The following is an 8247-nucleotide window of genomic DNA, read 5'->3' on the forward strand; positions in this document are numbered from 1 at the left end:
CAGCTCTGGGGACAGCAGCGCGGGGACGCCCTTCAGCGCCACCATGGTTGCGGGGTTGCGGGTCGGCGGGACAGGGGCGGGGCGGGGGCGGGGCCTGGGCTTGAATGCTGAGACCGGGAAGCGCCCGGGGCAAGTTTTGGAGCCAAAGCCAAGGTTCCCAGGTGCTTGGCGGTACTCCGGTTCCTGCGTGTGTCCCTAGTGTCCGTCCCCGATCCCACCTCGAGCTCTCAGGCGGGGATCCAGTCACCGCCCACAGCGGTCTCCACCGCAGAGGGTCTCCGCCTTTCTGCCCAGTCGTAGTAACCCTCCTGGCCTCAGCCACAGGCAACCTGGTCCTTGATGCCGCTGGCAGATAGAGGAGGCAGGGAAGTTGACATCTCCAAGAACTGAAAAGCAGTGATGTGTGTCGAACTGGGCGGACTGGTGCTTTCACGAGTGGGGAGGACACTCGCGGACCTGTCTTGGAGGGGACCCAAGAGGGCAGGCAAGCCCAGTCACCAAGCTAGTTGTGGTTTTGTCAGGGCACTAGGGTTCTTCACTTGATCTTCCGTGTCAGCCTGCTGGGGACCTTCCCTGCCCGGTCAGCAATGCCCTGACTGCTTATTCCCTCCAGGTGCCTGCTCGCTTCAAGACTAGACCTTCCTCGAATTTCCCCTTCAAGGGCCCCAAGGCTGAGCTTCAGGACTGGGAGGGTGGGAAATGGATCCAGTGCTCCAGTCACCACCCTCCTCATTCCTCTTAGCAGAGGGAGCCCTCTTCTGTTCCTGTTATTGCCTCCCTCCAGGCCTGGAATCTGGGATGATCCTGAGTTAATCCCTTCAGAGCCACAGGACCACCAGCCCCTCTGCTTGCCCTGCTCAGAATGGCACAGAGAGATGCCCGTCTCTCCAAAGACAGGCGCTGAGGCTGAGACTGTTTTCTTCTCTTGAATCCAGTTTGTAACTGCCTCCACAAATGGAATATTCTGGAAGAGACTCTGGATGGCTTCTAAGGTTAGGTCACAAAAGGCAGTTCAGCTTCTCCTGATGTTCTCTTTTCAACACTTGCACATTAGAACCCAGGCCTGTATTGGCAAGAAGCCCAGGGCACATGGAGGGTCTTGTCTATGACCCCAGATGACGGCCAGCATTGACCTCCAGACCACTGAGTGGTCTGGAAAATGATTCAGCCTCAGCCTTAAAGCCTTCCAGCTAAGCCCCAAACCAGTGGGCTGAGACAAGCCAACCCACTGCATCCTGAATTTCTGACCCACAGAAACTGTGAGGAAGGATTATTGATGACTGTGCTGTGAAGTCACTAAGTTTAGTTTTTTTATGCAGCTATAGCTGACTAAAACATTGGCCTTTGGCCTTTAGTCCTGTGTTTGCTCTCTTCATTCCCTGTCTCTAGCTCTCAGACCAGAGGAAAGAAAACAGTGAGTACCTGTGTGCAGTGTGCAGGTAAACTGGCCACATCCCTGACATAAGGTCCTAGAGCCCCTCCAGAGAAGTGTTGGGCCACCCAGCCCAGCACCCAGCAGCATTCCGAACGTAAGGTTCTGGACCAGCCACATGGGGCATAACAGAAACCAGGGAGTTGCCCTATGAAGGGGTTGGCACTATGGCTGGATAACTGTCTGTGGGACCTGTGACATGAGGTCACTTCGTGATTGGGGCCATCCAGAGTGACTGACTCCACTCAGGGTGAAGGGTGATCCTAAGCAGTTTATACTCCAACCTGTAAGTGAAGTCATTCTTTATGTCCCCAAAGCTTCATCTTTTTAGTATAAATAAGAGAAAACCAATTTTATAGAGATAGGCAGTCCAGTTTCCTCTGAAGCTCTCTTTTCAGCACTCGCACATTAGGACCCAGGCCTGTATTGGCAAGAAGTCAATCTGGACACAATCTGGACTACCTACCTACAATGAGCTGTAGGATCAGGCAGAGGGAATACCTGTAAATGAGCTGGGGGGCAGGTGGGTTCCCCCAGGGAGAGGATGCTTTGAGCTCCTGCTCCTAGGGCAGAACAGGTATTGTCTACTTTGCCCTTGTTGTGCAGTTAAGTAGTAACCACACTAGTCTCTGTGGCATGGGCTGTATATCAGAATCATGTGGCAAACCCAGGACGCTGTCATGTCAATGTGCTGTCCTGGTCAAGCCCTCCACTCCCTGCACTTAGGGAGAGCTCTGTCCTGGTTTGTAGCTAGCAGCAGTCAAGTTTTCTGATGGGTAGGGCCCCTCCACAGAGCAACATGGAATGATGGGGAGGGAGTGGGAGCTCCTGGCCCAGGCCCCTCCCATATGTGCCAGCATTGGTGCCTGACTGTTGAGATGCAGATTTTTAAGCCTCACCTCAACAGGTCTGAGGCTGTGGAACTCTTGATCTGAGGTAACGGTGGTCCCCATTACAACTATGATGACCTTCCAGGACTGTAGTCACTCTCCCACTGATACTTGCTTAGGAACTGAGTTTAAAAAGGAGGTTTTAGCAGTGTGAGCTGAACTGGAAAGGAAAATAAAGAGCCGACATTTGGTGATGAAGATTGTTTCCTTTAACTAGCACTTGGTGTCATGATTTGCTTGGTTTGTCTCTTGAGGATTCATGTGCTGGAAGCTTGGTCTTCAAGGTCATGGTGTCAGTAGGTGGTGGGATCTTTATTTTATTTTTTTATTATTCATACATTAAATAGCTATGTGTCATTTAGATTGTGGAGAGACTTTACCCAGCATGATGTACACCTCAGTCCAGCCCAGGTGAGACTATTATACACATCCTCGTCAACAGATAATAAACCTTATCTGTGTCCAAATGTCCTACCTCTCTACTCCCCCCCAAATTTCCTTTCCTATGCTCTTCCCCTCCCACACTCTCTTTCCACTTTGTCTCTAGTGCCCATTACAATTTTTAATATTTTTATGTTACCCGGTCTTTCAGTCTCTACCATAGAGTGTGGACAGTTGCTATATGTTGTGGAGACATACAATGCCTCTCTCTTTTTTTTTCTTTTTTTTGAGAAGTTTTTGCTATAGGGCGCATGCGCTCACCAGAAAGACAGAGAGAGACAGAGAGACAGAAAGTGAGAAATCACCCCCCAGGGGAGATGGCCACGCTGCAATCCCTTCTCCTTCATTCTCCTCTTGGGATCTTGGGCACGCATGCACACGTGCCCCGCGTGAGTTTAAGTCACCGGGTCCAGGACTCGAACCATGGTCAACTATATGAGAGTCCAGTGACATAGCCATCACAGCTAATTGCTAGTCCCTACAATGCCTCTCTTTTTATAGTTTGACTAGTCTGACTTGCTTCACTCAGCAACAAATCTTCCATATTCGTCCACTTTCTATCAAATTCCAGGGCCTTGCTTCCTTCTTTTCTTTTCTTCTTTTGGAGAGGCATTTTTTTTTTTTTTTTCTTATTGGGCCTGTGTGATTGCCAGAAAGACAGAGAGAGACTAAGAGATAGAAAGCGAGAAATCACCCTCCAGAGGGGATGGTCACGCCACAATCCCTTCTCCTCCATTCTCCTCTGGGGATCTTGGGCACGCACGCACACGCACCCAGCATGAGTTTAAGCCACCAGGTCCAGGACTCGAAACCGCGGTCGACTACATGGGAGTCCAGTGACATAGCCATTACGCTAACTGCTGGTCCCAAGGGTCTTGCTTCCTTTTGCGGATGGCGTTGAGAGCAGAGAGAGCACCATGAAGGCCTCAGGCACACCCCAAGAGTACAAGGTGGTGGGGTGCTGCCTGCCCACTCCCAAGTGCAACATGCCTCCCCTCTACAGCATGCATCTTCCTCCCAAACCACGTGGTCGCCAAGTCCTGTTTCTGGTACTTCGTGCCTCACTGAAGAAGATGAAGTCCTCCGGGGAGATCGTCTACTGTGGGCAGGTGTTCAAGAAGTCTCCACTGTGGGTGAAGAACTTCGGCATCTGGTTGCGCTACGACTCCCGCAGTGGCACACACATGTGCTGCGAGTACCATGACCTCACCACGGCCGGCGCCATCACCTAGTGCTAACGACATGGGTGCCCGGCACTGCGCCCGCGCCCACTCCATCCAGATCATAAAGGTGGAGGAGATTGCGCCCAGTAGGTGCCGCTGGCCGGCAGTCAAGCAGTTCCACAACTCCAAGATCAAGTTCCCGCTGCCCCACCGCGTCCTGCAGCGCCAGCACAAGCCTCGTTTCACCACGAAGAGGCCCAACACCTTCTTCTAGATCCAGGGCCCCCAGGGCGGCCCAAATAAACTCAGACCAGCCAGTGCGCGCCCGTCTGCCTTCTTTACACGCCTGCCGGCTCAAGAGGCATAACTGGGCAGGAGGCGTCACAGTGTAAACAGGCTCGTCCTCTGCTGGAGTGGAGTGAGGCCCCAGGAGTCCTCCCACTCCTGCCCAGGTGCCTTTCTGCCTGCTCCGCAGACCCTGTCCCTCCCCCAGATCATAGCAGTTTGCAGCCTATTGGGTGACAGCAGACCAGAGCTGTACTGTGAGTCATGGGGCCTGGATCTTGTCACACTCCAGCCTCAGCTCTCCATTAACTTTTTCTTTGTATTTATGGTAAGAGTTTATGCACATGGGCCAGCAGGTGGCATGGGGGTTAAGGCGCTGGATCCCACTGTGGGATCCAGTTCAAGTTATGGGCCCAGCAGTCTGGAAATCACGCCATGTGCATGTGTGTGTGTGCCAGACATCCCAAGGAGAATGGAAAGGGGCTTGCAATATGGCTGTTACCCACACTGGTGAAGGGTTCTTGCTTTACCTCTGAGGCAACCTATAGCAGAAACTTAAAGAAGGTCACAGGACCAGCAGATGGTGTGATGGTTAAGGGCTGTGGACTCCCACATGGCGGACTGTGGTTTGAGTCCTGGACCTGGCAACTTGTTTTATCTTTCTTTCTCGCTCTGTCCCTCTCTGATCAAATTAAAATAAATAAAGTTAAGTTAAAAAAAAATTCTAGGGCCTTTTTTTTTTTTATTAGATTTTTGCTATAGGGTGCATGTGCTCGCCTGATAGAGACAGAAAGCGAGAAATCACACCCCAGGGTGTATGGCCACGCTGCAATCCCTTCTCCATTCTCATCCTTGGATCTTGGGCACCCACGTGCACAAGCCTGGCGTGAGTTTAAGCCACCGGGTCCGGGACTTGAACCGTGGTCGACTACGTGGGAGTCCGGCAACATAGCCATTACGCTAACTGCTGGTCCCCATTATTTGTTTTTTAAATCTTCCATTCTGACTGAGGTTAGGTGGTATCTCATTGCAGTTTTGATCTGCATCTCCCTTACAATGAGGGATGTTGAACATTTTTTCATATGCTTTTTGGCTGTTCGTATGCCTTCCTTAGAGAGTTGTTTATTCAGCTCATTTTCCCATCTTTTAATTGGGTTAATCATTTTCTTCCAGGTAAGCTGCTTGAGTTCCCTGTGTATTCTGGTTATCAGTCCCTTATCAGAGGCACAGTTAACAAAAATTCTCTCCCATTCCAAGGGTTGTTGATTCACACTAATTACAAGTGTCCTTTGTTGTGCAGAAACTCCTTAATCTGATGTAATCCCACCTGTCTGTTTGGGGGATTATTGCCTGTGCTTTGGGGGTCTTGCTTAAGAAGTCTTTGCCTGGCATTATGCACCATCCTCATGAATAAACTCCTGGAAATGGATTAATTCCCTTGAGATCTGGTTATAAAAGATGGCTACCTGCAGGTTTCTCTCTCTGTATGTGTCCATTTTCATCTCTGCTTCCATTAATAGCCACATGTTGGCCCTATACTCTTGGACTTTCTAGCCATGAGAATTATGAGCCAAATAAACCTCTATACTTTCAAAGTCACCCAGGCTCAGACATTTCTGTTTAGAAATACGATAATGGACTAAGACAGTGGGTCACCCAGTTTCCCTAAGCCTTGTTAGAAGCCTGATACTGCACAGTGATCAAAAGGACAGGGGTAGATCTCTGGCGTCTAGAGCCACCAGAAGAACCTTGGTAGGACGATGATTCTTCTGCTAGTTTGTGCTTTAGCTCTCTCCAAACCTCATACAGAAAATACACCGAACTTGACACCTAGTGTGTATGTTTTTGATTAGGCTCTCTGTGCATTAGGAACTACTGTATGCTGTGAAGATGGCAGATTCCAGGGCCTCCTTGTTTGGTCCAGCTCTGGGAAGATGCATTTTTAGCAAATTCCAAAAAGATTCACATGCAAGCAGCCCTACATTAGTCTTGGAGAGTGCCACAGTCTCACACTGACAAACTGGTTATAAAATTAAGAAATGCTGGAGGAGACCCTGCCCACCCTACTGCTAATAAACAGCATGTCCTACAACCACACTCTCACAGGTGCAGCTCTGTATGCAACAGGCCCACTTCCAGAAATCCTAGCTGTGCTCCACCGAACTGCAAGGATTAGTGTTAGTGGTCACTATAGTGGTCCACGGTTGTTCGGACAGTGATCAACTGGGATGCAGTCAAGTATCCTGTATCAAGGGAATAAGTAAATGATGACATGTCCCTAGTATACAATGTAAGAACCACTGAAGAGAATGCTAGAGGAACATTATTCAGCAATAAAAATAAATGAAACTTGGGGACCAGCAGGTGGCATGGTGAAGGTGCTGGGAAAAAAAAAAAAAATGAAACTCAGACACATGGTACAATGTGGAGAAACCTTGAGAACATTATGTGTCTAGGCTTGGGCTGTTGGAACAGAATACCATAGACTGGGTGGGTTATAAACAACAAATATTTATTCCTCAGTTATGAAGGTTGGAAGTCCCAGATCAAGGTGTTGGCAGATGTGGTGTTTGGTGAGAGCTTGCATCCGGGCGATGGACAGCACTTTCTTGCTATGTCCTCACAGGGAAAGAGGTGAAAAAGCTCCCTTTGGGCTTTTACAAGGGCACTAATCCTACTCAGGAGGGTTCTACTCTCATAACCTAATTACCTCCCAAAGGCCCCATCTCCTAATACCATCACTGTGGGGACTGTGATTTAAGCATAGGAATTTGGGGAAACACATTCAGACCACAACATCATATCAAGTGAAATAAGCAGACATAAAAGGCCAATACTGTATGATTCCACTTATTTGAGGCCCCTAGTTAAGTTCATAGAGACAGAGTAGAAAGATGATTGCCAGAGATTGGGGCAGAGGGAATAAGGACATTTTTTTTTTCCTTAATAATTCTTTTTTTAAAAATACTTTTTTACTTATTTATTTAATTCCATTTGTTATTATTATTCTTTTTTTTCAATTTGACCAGACAGAGACAGAGAGAGAGAGAAAGGGAGAGTGAGAAAGCAAACTGTCAGGTCCGGGACTCAAACCATGGACATCCATGTGGGAATCCAGCACTTTTAACCACTTGCTGACCCAGGAAGTTGTTGTTGAATGGGGACAAAGTTTTAGTTCAGGAAGATGAAAAATTTCTGGAGATGTGCGGGGTGATGGTTGCACAATGATGTAAAGGTGCTTAATGCCACTGGACTACACACTGAAAAAGGGCTAAAATGTCCAGTTTTATGTTATGTGCAGGCTAACACAGTAGATGATACTAGTGAAATAAGGAGCCTGCATGACAGAAATAGGAGAAAAATCAGTGTGTTGTTGTGTGAAAAAGGACTTTGCAGAAGTGTTTGTAGAATATCATTTTTATAAAAAGAAAACTGGACTACCTACCTGTTTATATGTGCATGAGTATGTGTGTGCATGTGTGCTTGAGCACACAGAAAAATCTCTAGAAAGCTGTAAACCTAACTGTTACAGTGGTTACTCTGTGAATATGAATATTTTATGGACTTCTGTTTTGTTTGAATGTTATAGTTTATAATGAAAAACAAAAAATGTTTAAAATAAAAAACCTGATCTGATGGAACAGTCAATCTCTAGAAGCAGTGAAAGAAAGGCACAATGTAATCTGAAGCAGCAATTTTTTTTTTATCAGTAGAGCACCTGTTTAAAGTGAGTACGCAGAAGCACTTCCCTTCTAGCTATATTCACTCAGCTATAAATGACACAACCAAGCAGGTGCCTGCTTTCCATAGAAACCTAGCAATTTAAACACGCTGAAGCTCAACAAAAAGTTTGATTTCAAGTATGTTCCAATCAGAATGTGAACACCCTCTGGATGCATACTGTCTTAATGGCTGGGTAAAGACAGCCAACTGTGCCATGAATGAGCTCTAATCTCAGCCATACAGCCCTGCGGCCCAGCAGCAGTGGAGAGAAACTATGTGTCACCCACATCACCCTTTAAAAGAGAATGATTCG

General features: G+C 47.9%; 1 pseudogene; it reads left to right on the forward strand.

Moving 5' to 3' along the window:
* Window positions 1-3672: 3672 nt before the first annotated feature.
* On the forward strand, window positions 3673-4200 carry LOC102493092 (60S ribosomal protein L18a pseudogene; annotated as a pseudogene).
* The last annotated feature ends 4047 nt before the right edge of the window (window positions 4201-8247 follow it).

The sequence above is a fragment of the Tupaia chinensis genome, unplaced genomic scaffold (assembly GCF_000334495.1).
Source record: "Tupaia chinensis unplaced genomic scaffold, TupChi_1.0 Scaffold000197_1, whole genome shotgun sequence".
In the NCBI taxonomy this organism is placed as follows: domain Eukaryota; kingdom Metazoa; phylum Chordata; class Mammalia; order Scandentia; family Tupaiidae; genus Tupaia; species Tupaia belangeri.